Source organism: Terrapene carolina, unplaced genomic scaffold (assembly GCF_002925995.2).
Source record: "Terrapene carolina triunguis isolate 2854851 unplaced genomic scaffold, T_m_triunguis-2.0 Scaffold88, whole genome shotgun sequence".
NCBI lineage: Eukaryota > Metazoa > Chordata > Testudines > Emydidae > Terrapene > Terrapene triunguis.
The window spans coordinates 47,540,472-47,557,109 of NW_020664439.1; positions in this window are offsets into that span (position 1 = coordinate 47,540,472).

Sequence of the window (16,638 nt, forward strand, 5' to 3'; positions counted from 1 at the left end):
TCCCCCGGCCTCATGGAAGGTCCGTGGGAGTACTGGGAAAAGGTAAAACAGAGGACAATGCAGAGACCCAGGAAAATCCCATCATCAGCATCCATGGGGGGGCGGGGAATCTTGTCACTTTGCTTTACTCTAGTTTAGGACATAAAATTCTGTGATGCCCCATTTTTGTCTAGAAACTGAACAGCTCAAAGGAGGTTTTTTTGGTTTTCGAATTGTCTTTTGTTAATGTCTGGTTCCCGTGGTTGATTCTGTGGGCTGATTTGATATTAGATCATCAAGTAGTGCTAATCACGCTTTATATAGAGATCAACACTATAAATCAGGGTTGACACGTGAGGATGTGTGCTGTGGATTTGGGTGGTGAAAGTCTACATGGGAAACACTAGTCGCGTGTTGATATTTGTTTGAGGATCTACCGCAAAGAATGGAGAGGGCCACCTAAGGCCATATAGAAGTTAGTTAAGTGTGAGTTGATATAGGGACTCTGAGAACGATACTTCTGTTAAAGCTGGTCAAAATGTTTTACACTAAACTGTTTTGTTGAAAGCTTGACCTTTTCTCTTCAATACTTTTTGGGGGAAATTGTCTATTTTCTGTTCTCGCAATATCTTTCACATCATTTGTTATTAATAGTTTAATCAATATATTGTTGACATTTTTATCCTAATAGTTTTTGAAATGGTTCTCAGTTTTTCATTTACCAAAAATGAAGTTTTCTTACTCAAAACCATTTTTAATAAACAAAAGTTTTCGGTAATGATTTCAAAAACTGTATGGTAAAAAAATCCTGTAAAAGTGTCACAAAAATATTCATGGAAAATGGATCCGTTCTGGATGTTATGAAACAAACACATTTTGAAAATTTTCACAAAATCTTTCTTGTTTTCTGATTCACTCTACTTCCTGTGCAGACACCATTTTCCTAATTACTAACAATCCGAATAATGTGACTTTTCTGGGAATAACAGTGTTACTTCTGTTGGACACAGTTTTTGTCTTCTCCCTTCAAACCATGCCCAGGCTGGTTAGGAAGATGGTGACAGTGTCAGTTGTCCTTTGTTTCAAGTACTGAAGGGTGTGAGTAGATTATGCTCACCAAGATCAAGAAACTCTGGTTGAACCTCACACCCTAGCACCATTCCTTTGGGCTTGGGAAAGGCCGTTTTCCATATACATTTCCAGGAAGATTGCTCTTCCTCCTCGGCATTTCAAGTTTGCAGTTGAAACAGGTGGTTGGCTGTCTTGATGCTAGAACCCTTGTGAATTGTAAATGAAATGTGACTGGCAATACCGCACCTCTCCTTAAGCCAGTGGTTCTCAAACTTTTGTACTGGTGACCCCTTTCACATAGCAAGCCTCTGAGTGCGACCCCCCCTTATAAATTAAAAACACTTTTTAGTATATTTAACACCATTATAAATGCTGGAGGCAAAGCAGGGTTTGGGGTGGAGGCTGATAGCTCGTGACCCCCCATGTAATAACCTCGCGACCCCCTGAGGGGCCCCGACCCCCAGTTTGAGAACCCCTGCCTTAAGCCATCTGCGAATCAGTCCAATTCCATTGGCGAGTCCATAATAATAAACAACCTAATCTAGGGTTCGTGGTGAACACGTAAGTTCTCAGCTTTGTTTTTAGAGACACTAACTATTGAAAACTCAGTAGAACCGTTTGGAACTATATATATAAAAATAATATACATATTTTAGATTGTCCTGAGACTATGACTAATTAAAGGTACAGGCAACAGTAGGTAGCCAGGGCAGTTTTTATTATACTTGCCCTGTCTTCATTTCTGTGCCGCCGCAGTCTCAATCTTTTTGGCATTAACCCATGTATAACCAACCGCCCCATTGAATTTGCAGCTATGCTAACAGGGCTAATCTGAAATGTTCTTTTTGTTGTTTGTGTGTCTTCCTGATTATTCCTCAATCTAAAAAAAAAAGCCCAAACCCCAAATGGTGATATCTTCTTTACGTTTCCCAGGCATTAGAGTCCAGTCCCGGGAATCAGAACTCCTGGGTTCTGTTTGCAGCTTTACCTCTTTCTCCCTTTGTCACCTTAGACAAGTCACTTAGCCTGTTTCTCCCTCTGCCCCAGTTTATCCATCTCTGTAATGGGGACGATATATTACCTACCTCACAGGGGTGTTGAGAGAGCTAGTTAAAAAAGGTAAAAAATTTTGAGCTCTTTAGTCAAAGTAGCTATCTGCATCCATAGCATCAGTGGCAGGAGTGCCATGCGTATGCCTGCCACATGAGAATAAAAGAAAATGATTATAATTATTGCTTTTAAAATGATTGTCAAATTGTGCCTTAAATTTTCAGTTAGATCTAACCATGTAATTTAGAGCAATAATTCCAGGCCTTATGTTGGAGAATCCAATCAGCGATTTGTTTGAAAGGCTAGATTTTTTTAACACTTTTTCTAGAAAATTAGGTTATTGAGGGGCTCTCTTCTTTTATTTTTTCTCCTCCAATTTTATTTCGGCATGAAAGGGGCAGCCAAAATGCACGTTTGTCTTGTATGTGGCATTTTCATCTGTTTTGTGTTCTTTTAGGGAGATGCCACTCTGTCATTTTATGCATAATGACATCTCTTTAAATACACGCCAACCAATGAGATTGTTTTGCTAAAGTTAGCAGGCATTTTTTTTAATCAACCAAATTTTGGGTTGTGGGGAAAGTGTTGCAGTGCTTTGCTACACGTTCATTCTAACTTTCACTGCAAAGAAGAAATTATAGTCTTCCCATATCTTTGCTGTAGTTGTAGGTTGACACGAGCGTTAAGCCAGATTATAAAGGGAAATACTCGGTGTAACCTAGTTCCATTTAGCAGCAAGACTCTTTTGTCAGCTCAGGTCCTGTTGGTTTGGGTTTTTAAATGTCAAATTACAGACTTAGGGTTTCTTAAAGATGAAGAAAAATGGCACTTCATGTGCAGTAATTTGGTGGTTCCAGGCTGCGAATCTGGGTGTCGTATGTTAGGATCCCGCCTGCAGCCGACAGTACATTTGATCTATTATCCAGTCCATCTCATTGCTCCTAAAAGGCTGCAGCACTGCAAAGCTTGCGCAGCAGTTTTGGCTGCCTTCCCCTGCTCCCACTTGGTCCGTATTTACACAGTTTAACTGAGCTTTTCTTTCTGCTGAAGGTCAGAGGCGAGCGATAGGAAACACTACACTTTATAAACAAGCAGCGCCGTTTGAACCCCCGCGCTCTGGACACGAACGCATCTTTAGGTGGTGCACTGTCTGCCTCCCGAGAGTGCATTTGACTGGTATAGTATGCAAAGCCACAAGATATGCTTTTTAATGAATTACTCGCTGTCATCCAGCGACACAGCTTCAGCCTTGCAACACAGAAAAACCTTCCCGCAGCAATGCGCTTACAATAGCTTTCCTCTCCCTTGCAAAAAGGGAAACTTTCTCACAATATAAACTTTGTGTATATTGCACAAAAGGCTGGCAGTTATTGTCCCGAGGATTCTTTCTGTAACCTCTGTGTGGCAATGTTGAAGAGCTTGCCTTTTTTTGATGAGATTAGATGTTGCATATTGATGTTAGCATTTCAAAGGCCTGTGGGGCTTTGGAGCGTATTAAGAACCTCTGAAGTTAATATTCACCATGTTTTAAATATTCAAAAGTAAAAAATCTGTATAAAATGACTCTCAGTACACATGAACTGTGTTGTTTCTTTTTGAAGCAAGCACTGGGGGGCTCGGGGCTCTGCTGGGCTCGTTCTAAAGCTTCTTTCGTTCCAATTTATCAGAACCACTTGGAAATAAAGGGCCCTGGCTCTTATCCCACGCCAGTTCTAACGGTGGTGCCTGTGATGGAGTGGCTCCTGATTTCCTCTGGGATTGAGTCCAACGGGTGGGATTTTCACAAGATCCTAGGTTAGTTTGGAGCACTCAATTCCCACTGAATTCCAACCCCTTTATTGTCCCCATCATGACAATGTGGCATGTAGGGCCTGAATCAGACCTCGCTTGCATCATAGTCTGTGTCCAAAGAGCCTGCTCTGCTCCTCGGGGCGTGCACTGTGTGCAGTGAATCAGGAGTAATTCCAGTGTGGAGGCACTGCTGTGAAACTGACGTGAGAGGAAACTCAAGCCTGTGGCTTTTATGTGTTAGTGCTGCCGTCAGCAGGGACAGGGCAAGCACATTCTGTTCCAGGACGTTGGGACAAAGCTCCCTTCAGTTCACCCTTAAATACGCCAGAGGAGATTTTGCTTCACCCAAACGTCCCTCTTCTGCTGCGTTGCAAGGGGCAAGATGAAAGCTGTCAGCAGAAATGCTTCCAGGGAAAACTGCCAGCCGCTTTAGGTGAGGGTCAGGTAGAGCTTGCAAACACTCAGCCGTTCCACTGTGCCGTTAGTTATTCCAGTCTGCCTTCCCCTTGAGTGCACACTGGGCATCTCCCAGGAGCACAGCCGGTCTTTGGACACATGCTACGTGCAGCATCAGGGTTATCATGTTGGCCCTTGTTTGAGGCAGCCCAAGGGGCTCGTCCTCAGGTCTACTCTTGCAAGGTCCTATGCAAGCTGTTAGTCCTGGCCCCTGGAGGGGCAGAAGGCGATGCTGTCATTTTTGGCTTACAAATAACGCAGCCCTTTTGAAATCCCCTTTCCCCTCTCTCACGTTCCTGACGAAGGCAAGGCTTTAAATCTTGAATAGCATGGGTGTTTGTCTGGCATATGCCTTGAATACGTTGTCAGATTGGGAGCAGAATGAGGGATTTCAAGATCGATTCCTCTTCAGCCCTGATTGTAGGGTTCTTGTTTGAAACTAGACTTCCCCTTTTAGACAAGCCCTCTAGAACTTACACTTTAATGTATGGAACGAGAATTCGACTCAGATTGGAACTAACAGGGTTCTGTATAAATTTGCCATAGATATGAAGGAATTACTCTAAAAGCTTATGGGGCAGATTCCCTCATTGGTGTATATATGGTAGTTTACACCAGTGGGGGGATCTGCCCCATAGGACGTTCTTCTCTATGCAACTCTTATCAACTGATTTGTTTGAACCATTCTATAAAAATCGATAGCAGGGATAGACTTCTTTAATCACTTCTTAGGTGGCTTCCAAAAAACCCTATAGAAACATTGCAAATTTTTTTATTAAATTCTTCAGGACTTCTCCATAAGGGCTGTGGCTTATAAAAACATGAGACTTCACCCAAATTAAGCTTTATTGATACCCAAGTTTGTGTTAGATGACGTTGATAGTTAATCGAGTAGTAGTAATAGAATCATAGACATAAGAACAGGGTTTGATGATTTTCCCATGCCTAGTGCTGATGCAGATTTTTCTAGCATTGTGTGTAACTGAGATGAGAATCTGACCCAGAGCATAATGGTTCAAAAATTTCACTCTAGTTATTTTTATTCTTTTGAAATAAATTTTCTTTATCTTTTTGGATATTATTTTGGACCTGATCCTGCAGCCTTTACTCACGTGAGTAGTTCCACTGACGTTGGTGGTGTTATTTGTGTTCGAGTGACGGGATCGGGCCCCACTACAGAATCTAGGAAAGGGATTGCAGAAATACGCTGTTTCACTTGCATTAATCACACCAGGACGTTTCCACCAAGAGCTCTCTATTTAATAAGTAGGAGGGCCTGTAATTGCAATCTGAGTTCTGATCTTATCGACAGACATTATGACTTTCTAGGTATTGCAACTCTATTCAGATTCATATGTTTGCCTCTGTTTAAACTTGGATTGATCAGTCAGAGGGAACAGCAAGAGCTGCGAGGGCCGGGGAGATGCAGTGACTATAGATAAAGGAGTTTTCTTCCTCCTATGTCTGCAGGATTTGAAGCTTGGAATGGAGCACACACATAACAGAGGAAAACTTTACCAACCATGCATAGGGGCTGTGGACAGTATACCCGTTCTATAGCTTTCAAACTCTTGGAATGTTTGTAGGAATGGAAATTTGAATCTTTTTCAGGTCTTAGCTAGTGTACTTCCCAGTGAGGGAGTTTACATACCATCATTGATGGCAGCAGCCTCTGTCGGATCCGAGCTTTCATTTTGTTTTTAAATTCAATGTCTAGCCCATATGGTTGCAAAGAAATCCTTCCAAATATGGCCTCCATAGGAGGCTGTGTTCCTGAGCCATGCAGGCAAGTTGAAATAGAAGTCCTGATTCCGTTCTCGCTTACGGCAGGGAAAATCAGGAGTAACTTTGGTGGAGTTGTAGCAGTGTAAAAGTGGTATGAGATCAGGATCTCTGAGAGTTTTGAACTCCCACGCCCCTATTCATCTCAATAGGATGTTATCCCAGAAACATCATGATGTCAGTGGATGCTAACGTAGTTGCAAAATTCGCTGCTGATCATTTTGGCAAAAAGCACCCAGCTCTTCAGGAATTGGACTAGAGTTTGGGAATGGGGGTGGAACTAAAGAAGAATGAATCCTGTTTTTTTCTGTTATGTCACAGCCTAGCTGTGTTTGCTCAGTAGGGATAAAATGTACTGTATAAGTATAAGAATCTATGCAAAAAAACAAAAAAAAAAGCAACCAAACCTGGATATTTTAATGCACACAGAACTAACTATATGCAAAGCCTCCCTTTTCTCCAGCAAGCACTATTATTTCTTTAATTTTTTTGGTCTGACTTTGCACAAAGCACAAAGAATTTTTTTAACACTACTTCTAAGAAAGTCGATGCCTAAAAGGAGGAGGGGGAGGGGTCTTACTGTCAAACACTTGGATTTTTCTGGCTTGGAAATTAATAATTTCTACACCTGACCCAATTCCTGCAGCTGCCAAAAAAGAAAAGAGAACTCTATTTAAATTTCGCATAGAGCCATTTATCTCTTAAAATATGCCAAAGCAATTTGAGGTGGGGGTGGAGACTTAACTGTTTATCTCCACAGCCTATTTTTTTTTCTCTTTATGTTTCTAACTGTCAAGGAAAAAGAAGGCTAGAAAGCTATTCTTGGGCTGTATTATTGATGCACTTTGTTGCCATTATGCAGGATGTCTGTGTTGCTTCATACAGTGGGATGTTATAATGGCCATCTTCCCCACACTCCCTCTTTGGGGAGATCCGGATTAAATCTAACCAGCTATTATTTGCAAGATTTTTTTAAAAAACTATTTTGAGAACAGGGTGTAGCGAGGATTGAGTTCAGACTTGCCGACTTCTTTGGACGAGTTTTCAGATGTGTCAGAGATCGTACAGGAAGTATTGAGGGCAAGACTCCAGTGCAGTGGCTTTCAATCTTTTTGTCTTTTGCAGACCCCACCACAAAATTTCGAATGGAGGCATGGACCCCTTTGGAAATCTTAGACCTAGTCTGTGGGTCCATGGATCACAGGTTGAAAGCCGCTGCTCTAGCGAACGGGGCAACGTATGTTGTGTGACTGCAGGCACATCATTTCAACTCTGTGTGCCTGGGTTTATGCTCCCATATCTTCTGTGTTTAGATTGGAAATTCTTCAGTGCCGAGACTGCTGTTCGCTGTGTCTGTACAGCACTTAGTATTATTGGGCTACTATAATCCAAAGAACATAATCGTCCGTTTTGTATTATCTAGCAAATTCAATTGAGCAATGCCAGTTTCCCGGGAATTTCCCCAAAGTAAGGGTCAGCTTGCTTTAGGACCCTCCAAATTTGATTCTATGTTTTAAAAGGTCAGAGGAGTAAACAAAGTGCATAGGAACGGTTTCGTGATTGAAAAATGCCAAGACTTAAACTTTCCCCTGTAGTATTGGAAGCCCCAACTCAGCGATGTGCTATCTGCATGTGAAACTGGCCAAGAAAAGTGAAGTGCAAAACAAAACAAAAAAATACACGTGGCAGAAACTAAATTATATAATTGGCCTGATTTTCACAGGTGCTGCTGCAGTGCCCCCTAATTTCAACCCAGAGGAGCGTCACATGGTCAGCACTTCTGAAAATCAGGCCCCCATGTACTTTTAAATTCCTTCATTATTGTGAATTGTATTTAGGTCACGCATAGGGGCCAGCTGAGAACGGGGCCCCCATTGTGTATGTATAAACACAGAGCAATAGACAGTCTCTGCCATGAGAAGCAATATGGGTACGTCCACACTACCCGCCGGATCGGCGGGTAGCGATCGATCTATCGGGGATCGATTTATCGCATCTCGTCTAGACGCGATAAATCGATCCCCGAACGCGCTCCCCGTCGACTCCGGAACTCCACCAGGGCAAGAGGCAGAAGCGGAGTCAACGGGGGAGCCGCGGCTGTCGATCCCGCGCCGTGAGGACGGAAGGTAAGTCAAAATAAGATACGTTGACTTCAGTTACGCTATTCTCGTAGCTGAAGTTGAGTATCTTAGATCGATCCCCCCCCGCCCCCCAGTATAGACCAGGCCTAAGTTACCGTTTCATAGATTTCAAGGTACAGAAGGTAGCATCAGATCAGTCTAGTTTCCTAGTCACAGATAGGGAATTTTCCGAATTTGAATTGTTGGGAAACAGGTCACATTTCAAAGAGAAAGAAAGAAAAGATGTTGTCTGTAGCTTTTTTATTTTTTCATTATTATTGTTGTTGTTTTAGTGGTTGAGAAATGAGAAAAATATCATCATCTGAAACATTCCATAAACTAGAGACAAAGTCAAATAACTCCCGTTCAAATATTGTTTCACTTCAGCTGGAGTTTGTCCTGTTCTTTTTACATATGTGCATTATAGAAGTAGAAGATGGAGAAGACGATTAGCTAAATTAGTCCATCTCACACTCAGTGCACAATCTATTCCCTACAGTATATTTTCTAGCGCTTTGTCCAGTCAATTTTTTTTATTTTATTTCTGTTTTTACATAAGATCTTAATAGCACAATGGTTTTTGCTAGAAACAGGGTCTTCTCCCTACTGCTAACTATGGGAATACGTGCAATGATTAGGATTCGAGAGCAGATCTCCTTGCATGGTGCTAATATTCCTGAGGATGGCAAGATGGTATAAACTGAGGTCGGTTTACTCTGAAGCGCGCAGTTGGAGGGTTTGGTTCATTGTTTAATTTGCTGAGTTTGTCCCCATGTAAAAAACAAAACGGTGGCATTATGTTTTGGGGTTTTTTTTGCATCCAGTGCCTTCTCGACAGACCTGGATTGGCAGGAAACCCCTTCCGATTTGGCATAGAGAGACGCGTTGACTGTCCTGTGAGACAGACAGATCACAGAGCTATGTCTGTCCAATCAATGGTATTTCTAATTTGCCTATTGCCGTAGCAGCGAAGCATCTAAAGAGCACAAGTGACGTGTTGCTTACTACTACATATGGTGGGTCTTAGGAACATTCCCCATATAGTTTACTCTCTGTACCAAGTGCCACAACTCGTTAGACCTTCTCTATGGGCAGAACAGGGAACTAATCAAAGTGCAGAGCAAGGATAAGAACAATCAAAATGATTCCAAATGGAAGCAAGACGGGAGTGTCAAAGATCAGCTCGTCATTAAAGCGTACCAAAGCAGCAGCTCATACCTTGTATGTCGCCCAATACACACAGTCACCTTGTAGATCTCCCTTCTGGATAGTAATAGGTGTCAAAGCCCCAGTGTTGTTGACTCCCTGGTAGTGGCTAATTTAAGGGGTTCTATTTTGCATACACACCAAAGTTATGGAGGTTAGAGAGCCAGCGATGTGTAGGGAAACATGCTTGAAAGTTTGCCTGGTCAGTAAGATCTAAGAATATTAAGCACTTTGGGGGGATATGTTTAGGGATGTTATTTATTTGATTGTAAACTGCCTGTGTTTCATGTGTTCTTATTCCTTGCATAACACTGGAGGGTAAAATTCAGAGATGCCAGAGAAGGCTAGGTGCTGTGGTGGGAGAATTCAGGATGCCCCGTGCCAGCTAAGCCATACCAGGTGCTCAGTGTGCTCTCACACTCATTCCTGAAAATATCCCGGATACTGGGCTGGATGGACCTTTGGTCTGATCCAGAATGGCCGTTCTTATGTTCTTATGAGTAATGTTTGTCCAAAGAGACAGCAAACCGGAGGCTTGAGGTGTTCTAACACCTAATGCTCTAGCACCTCCACCTCTTTTGCTGTCCCTCTGGAAGTCGGTGCGTGAAGGGAAAGGCATGTACGGAACTGACCCGGTCCTAACCTGGTGTAACCCTCCAGACTTACTGGTGTAAGTGAGATCAGAATCAGTCCTGCTGCGTTTAGATGGGCAGGGTGTATAAGTCAGGACACAGCTCTGTAGGTAACATTGCTGAACTCTCCAGAGCCTCACAGCTCCCCAAACTGCCCTAGACCACCAATTTTTCCCTGTGGGTGCTCCAGCCTTGGGTGCTCCAGCCCTGGAGCACCCACGGAGTCGGCGCCTACGCTAACACCCTGCACACATACGCAGCACCTGGAGCTGGCCTCCTCTGTGTGCTTCTAGCCACTCAGACCAGAGATAAGCCCAGGAGACACATTTTGGATCAAAATCCAACTTTCCCCAGTCCAAGGGTGTTCATAGCTGGGATTCTGTTTCAGCCCATCGTAGCAGATAGGAACCAGCTTCACATGTTGGGCCTAGATCCAGACTTTCCAAGGATTGCAGGGGGTTGGCAGAGGCTGTAGCTGGAATATTGGTTCATGTCCATCTCCGCTCAGAATAAACAGCAGAGGCCGGCTGGCTTTAATCATAGGCAGGCGCCATGGGGGGGGTCCCAATCACAGTGGGTGCCATTCCAGAGAAAGGTCTCTCCTTGGCCAAATGCCATTTCTGAAGTCCCAGCGCATCTTCCCAGAGGTTGGAGACCTGAATGGCTGTTGCACATTGCAAGGAGGAGAGTGCACCCAAGAATGTATTCACCCTACAGAGCTGCGATGCCTCGGGCCAGCCCGGCTAACGGCATCGGGGCCCTTCGGAGAAGTTAGCTCTTTGGCGTGAGGTAGTTTATAGTGAATTTCTATGCAAGGTGTGAGGTCTATTACCGTTAGGAGAAGAGTGTGACTTGTGGTAGGTGATTTTACGTCCTCCGGACGTTCTGGGCTTGGCAGCTGGAGGTTGTTAGCAGTGAGGACAGCTCCTTGGCTTTAAATGTGGATTGCTAGCTTACTAACACCAGGCAGCGGAGAGGCGGGAGAGAAGATAGTGCCTGATCCAAAGAGGCGTCTCCTTGCTAGAAATGCCAAGCCTTCAAATCCTAATGAAGTAATGCAAGTTGAGCTTTCAGGATTGGTGCCTTATTCCTCAGTACCACTGGGTACCAGTGATTTACCATTTGCTGAGCACAACCCCTACTTAGCACCTAATCAACTAGGGTCCTAATCTTGGTGCCATTGAGATCAGTGGGAGTTTTGCCATTGACTTCAGTGGAATCAGGATTGGAACTCTTCAAATCTGTAAAGACCCGATCCTGCAAGCTGCTCAGAGCTCCTCCTGTGAGGTGCTGTGTGCCCTCAACTTCCCTTGAAACTGATCAGGCCTCGTGGGTTTCACTGATTATTTTCAGGGGAATTTGAGACCGCTCAGGACAGGCACTCAGCAACTAGCAAGATTGGCCTGTAAGGTGATATATGAAGTTTACTATCTGGTAATGTGTGTGCATGGATTAAAAATCATTTTATTCAAATGTCTTCTGAGACCAGATCCAGCATATACACAGTTTCTATATTTATAAATATATAGAGATATTTTTTTTGTTCTCAGCTAGTTACCTCTTCTGAACCGCAATTTTCAGAGCAACCGGCATATATTTTTCATTCAACACGTAAAATGACTTTTTACCGTAAGAAAATGAAAGCTGTTGTAAGCATGTGTTTTCTATATTTGTATTATGCATTATCCAATTATACTGAGATTTATTTTCCTCTTTGCTGTGCTCTTTCGGTTGTTATCCTTATTTTATCAGTTATGCTTTTCTAATGTTTTGTAAGGAGAAAAAAATATGCAAAATTGCCAGATGCCTTTTTTCTTTGCAGAAGAAGAATCACAAATGCTTTTTATTACATTTTACCAATCCAATAAACTCCTTAGAAATTTCATTTTGGTTTGCTAGCGTGTGAAATTTTTTTCCCCAAGTCGAATGGTATTTGCTTTCTCTCAGCCTCCCCCTGCAATTGTGTCTCGTTTCTCTTTCTCTCTGAGCCAAATCTTTTCACCCTTAGCCTTCCCAAGCTGTTTGAAAAAGGTGCTCAAAGCCAGCATCTGCTGGGGCAAGGATGCTTGAAGAAAGTCGGGAGAGAGACCTCTCAACGCTTGTGTAGGCCATTACATGAGCATCGTAAACCTGAGCCTTTGGTTTGGAGAGCACTCCGTTCCTGAGCCCTGAGGTAATCGAGGTGCAGGCAGCGTGTGTTTTATAGGGAGGTGAGGCTAAGAACATAGTGCCTCACCGACGAGTACTTTCCGGACTGAACTGTGGTCTGATGCAATGGAGTCAAGCAGCCTCCTGTGTATCTGAACAAGAGCAGGGCTCATCCCATTGTGTGGAGGGAAGACCCAAGTGTGGAATGGAAACCTGTTCGTGGGCTGCCTTCAGGATTGTCACTGAAGTACGTCACTTGGACTGTTCCCTGCTCAATATTGCCAAGCCCAGCTGCTCCGAAATCAGGAGGCAGGCCCCCAAAACTGATGAGAGCGTGGCTTTCAAAATCCCGAGATTTAAAAAAACAAACAACTTTTGTTTTCTTAATTGGCATCCAAGGTTTTCTCTGTCATCATGAACGCTACTGTAAAAAAAAAAATAGCCATGATTCTCCTATAATCACATGAATCCAAGAGTTGGGGCTTAAAATCAAACACCAACTATTGCAAGACACAATAGAGCCATGAGTTACCAACACTGCCTGCTGGATCCACCGTGGGAGGGACATCCCGTCCCTGCGCAAGAGCTGATAGCAGGAAAGTGAGGAAGGACATATCAGTCTGCCCTCCCCCCCAAATTAATGATCCCTCTTTTCCTGTTAAAGAGGGAGCTCTGAGAGCCGTGTGTGCTCATACCAATAGTGCCGTCCCTATGTGTGCATGGAAGGTCCGTCGAGAATCCTGGTGGGTTAGACATCACCCATGCAGAAATGTTCATGCTCCGCTGCAGCTCCCCCAGCCACCAGAGGCCTCTCCTGTTGGCAGAGGGGTGGCTGGCTGGCAGAAAGCCAGTGAGCCAACCAGTAAGCGGGCAGTGAGCATGCCAAGGGGAAGCAGTGGGGGCTGCAGGATGAAAGCCCCTCAGTGTGGGAAGGAGGATAGCACAGTTGTGTGAGAGGGACTGGGGTGAGGTCGAGGATGCAGTTTACCGAGAAGGCTGGGATTTCCAGAGGAATCCAGGGGAATGAGTCACCCAACTCAAGTTAAAATACAGCCGGATTTGGGCATCCAGCCCCCTTTGAAATCCTTCGGCTCCTTTGAAATCCAAGCCAAGGTTAAGAGATGCTCAGATGTGAACGTAGAGCAGGCGGGGTATGGTGAGAGAAGCAGGAACGGAGGGCGCTGTGAAGAGAAGCCAAGCGCAGGGCAGGAGACAGGGGCCAACAGGCCTTGCCCTGCCTCTAAAGCGTCCTGTCACATTTAAAGCCAGAAGGGCCCATTATGCTCACCTAGTCTGATGACCTGGAGAGCACAGGCCCGAACCTCACCCAGTGATTCCTGCCTCAAGCCCAGAACTTCTGGTTGAGCTAAGCTTGTTTTTTAGAACGAGGCAACTTATCTTGATTTAAGCACGTCTGGGGATGGAGAATCTACCACGTATATAACCCTCACTACTGAAATTGTGCATCCTACTTCTGGCCTGAGCTTGGCTAGCTTCCAGGCAACTGATCTTTTGATACCTTTTCCTGCTAGATTAAGCGTCATCCCCTGCCCCGTCTGACGCCTCCTCCTGCGTACATGTAAACCATGATCAACTCACCGCTGAACTTTCTCTTAATTAAGCGAAAGAGGCAGAGCTGCTTGAGTTGGTTTTGCATTTCCAGTCTGCTGGTGTCTCAGCCTTGAAAGGAGATGCCAAACCCCTGGCCCCCCCCCCTCCCCAGAAGGCTTTGTGAACGGGACAGCTTCTGGGAAAGGATGAGTTCCGCAGCTGCCCCGGCAGGGCGTGACAGCTTGAAGGGCTTTAGCTTGGTAATAAAGGGGTTCAAATGTGGCGTCCTCAGAAGCCGATTCCAAGTCCTGTCTTGTGTTCCAGAATGACTCAGTCCTATTACTTCCTTTCTAACAAGGTGCGTTTTCTCTGAACTTACTCGGATGGAAAAGTTCCAGGGAGCTGTTGTCCGCACGTGCCTCCGAAACTCTTCGGAAGGGAGAGACATGATTAGCGCAGTAGGTTGGGCGGCTGCTTGTCTTGCCGCAGTTCCCGGGGTTGCAGTCAGAACACTCTGAAGGCAACGGCAGCACCGTTAGCACGGCTGAAAAGCAGGTGCCGCAGGCTGGCTTTCATTGCTTTGTTCGAAGCACCTTTCAAGTTTGAAACCTTTGATCTTCCTCTTTGCCACCTCCCAGCCGTTATGTGTCGTGCGACGGCTCTGCGTGGCGAAAGGATGTATAGTTTTGAACGCACCGAAGGGCGCTGTTTCAGAGAGACTCTGTTGGCATGGCAAGCTCCACGAGTGGGTTGCCAAAGTACAAAGGAGCAGGTACATCTAACCCTGTGGCAGCCTGCGACAGAGAGCCGCCCAGTCTGAGACGACAGATGCAGGCTTGCCGGGCTCCCACCAGTGCTCCAAAAACAGCCTTCCTAGGCCGCAGAGCCGGAGGCATTTACACAACTATTTTTAGAGCGCTTACCCGAGCCTTCCCAACCCAGGTCTGTCGACCCAGGCTGGGAGGCTCCCTGCCGCGGGCCATCTCGACGTATCCTCTGTGTTTGTCGGTGCCAGGTACAGCCTGCCTAGACGGTGTGGTTGGGGATTTTAGCCTGTCTGTCCCTTGTCTCATCACTATCCATTCCTGGCAGGTTGCTACGCAGGGCGATGCCACGCCTGCTCTCTCGCCTGTCTCCCAACGTTTCACGGGGGGGAAAAACACCCACGGGAAAACAGATGTCGAGGAAGTTGGCTAATAGATTGACTGTGGAATTAGTAGTAGTACTATGGCAGTCACACCCAGCGGCCCCCAAAAGAGGATCCGTGCCCCAGTGAGTTTATCATCTAGATTTGGAGCATCTCCCCTCTACGTGGCTGGGTTTGGATTCAGCCTGGGGTGGCAGCAGACGGATCAGTCTGGGGGAAGTTTAGATTGCTGCTGCCATTGCTTGCGTCTGTACAGCACCCAGCGCAGTGAGGTCCTGGTGTCTGGCTAGGGCTTCCAGGTGCACTGGGAATACGGATAACTAATAATGTGTTGTGGGGATAACGATAGGGCTTCACTGACAATGAAGTCAAGTAGATTCTGGAAGAGCACAGAGTTTCTGCTATTGCTTCCAAGGCACTGGCTGCACCTCCAGGGCTGCGTCACCCCCCGTGGAACCGATCGCAACATCTGCAAGGTAAGTAAAAGTACACTCCAGTCACTGCAGGGCAGAACAGACTGCACTTGTATCTTGGAATCCCGTCGATGGTGGACTCAAACCGCGGCCTTTAAATATACATATAAAAATGCTGCAAAATCATCGCTGTTTCAGCAACGAATTAATCGGGAATGCTCACGGCAAAGGAGTATATGAGGCAATAAATGGATCTGGCCGCTGATTCAAGGCTGACGCCGAGGCATTTAATTACTGCGAAAGCCAATTATCACAGGTGTGTCCTCTGCCACCCTGGACATTGTTGCTACTGTACGACCTGGCAAAGGACCGGTAGTAAAGCTGGAGAAGAATAGATGTGTGTGTGAAATACGTGGCTTTCTAACCAGGTCAAAATTCTGCCATGCCCCATTCTCCGACTTCCCATTTGTGTCACTTGCAGATGAACACTGGTAGATTCCAGGAAAGGTCTTGTAGGCAAAAGTCCCACTGAAATTTGGTTTGCTGGACCTAAGTGGTGCATAGCCCTTGTGTTGGCCCTCTGCCCAGAGGTGCATTCCTAGCCTGCGCGCAAAGGGGTGAGCTCAGACCCCGGTGATAGGGGCTGGAGAAACACCAGTTGGGATTGCTAGACAATTCAAAAGGTGGAGGCTGATTTTGAGAGGGGACTGAGCACTCGCACCTCCCATTGAGTTAACCTGGTGCCCTCAACACCTGTGAAAAATCAAGCCCTTCACGTCCAAATCCCCTCCTAACCTCGTTCAGCAGAAGTCACTTCTTCCCTTCAAAGGAGTTTCCTGGAGAAATTCTCTCTTAGAAAATCCTTGGCAAGGAACCTTAGCCAGTCTTGGCATGCAAACCTGCCTCACGCTGTCACGAGCAACCCTCTGCTTTAAATGTTGACGAGCTCTTTGCTGCCAGTTAGCGATGGGAAACGCAGTCTGTGTGTTAAACCAGAGCTGGGAATTACGTCCAAATGCCAAACTGTTTGTTACACTTACTGCCCACCGCCTTCCGCCTTGGGGGGCGGAAACCTTCTTGACAAGCTAGTCCGGCTCATTCAGGCCAGGCAGAGATGCGGTTAGAGAAATGTGTGAAGTCAGATAACCACAGACACCTCTGGAGGTCTCTCTCTGCCACTGACGAGAACCTTGGAACAGAGGAATGCCAAACTGGATCAGATCGGGGTCCATCTGGCCCATTGTCCTGTCCCTGACATGGGCCAGCACCAGTTGCTACACAGGTTGGTGGAC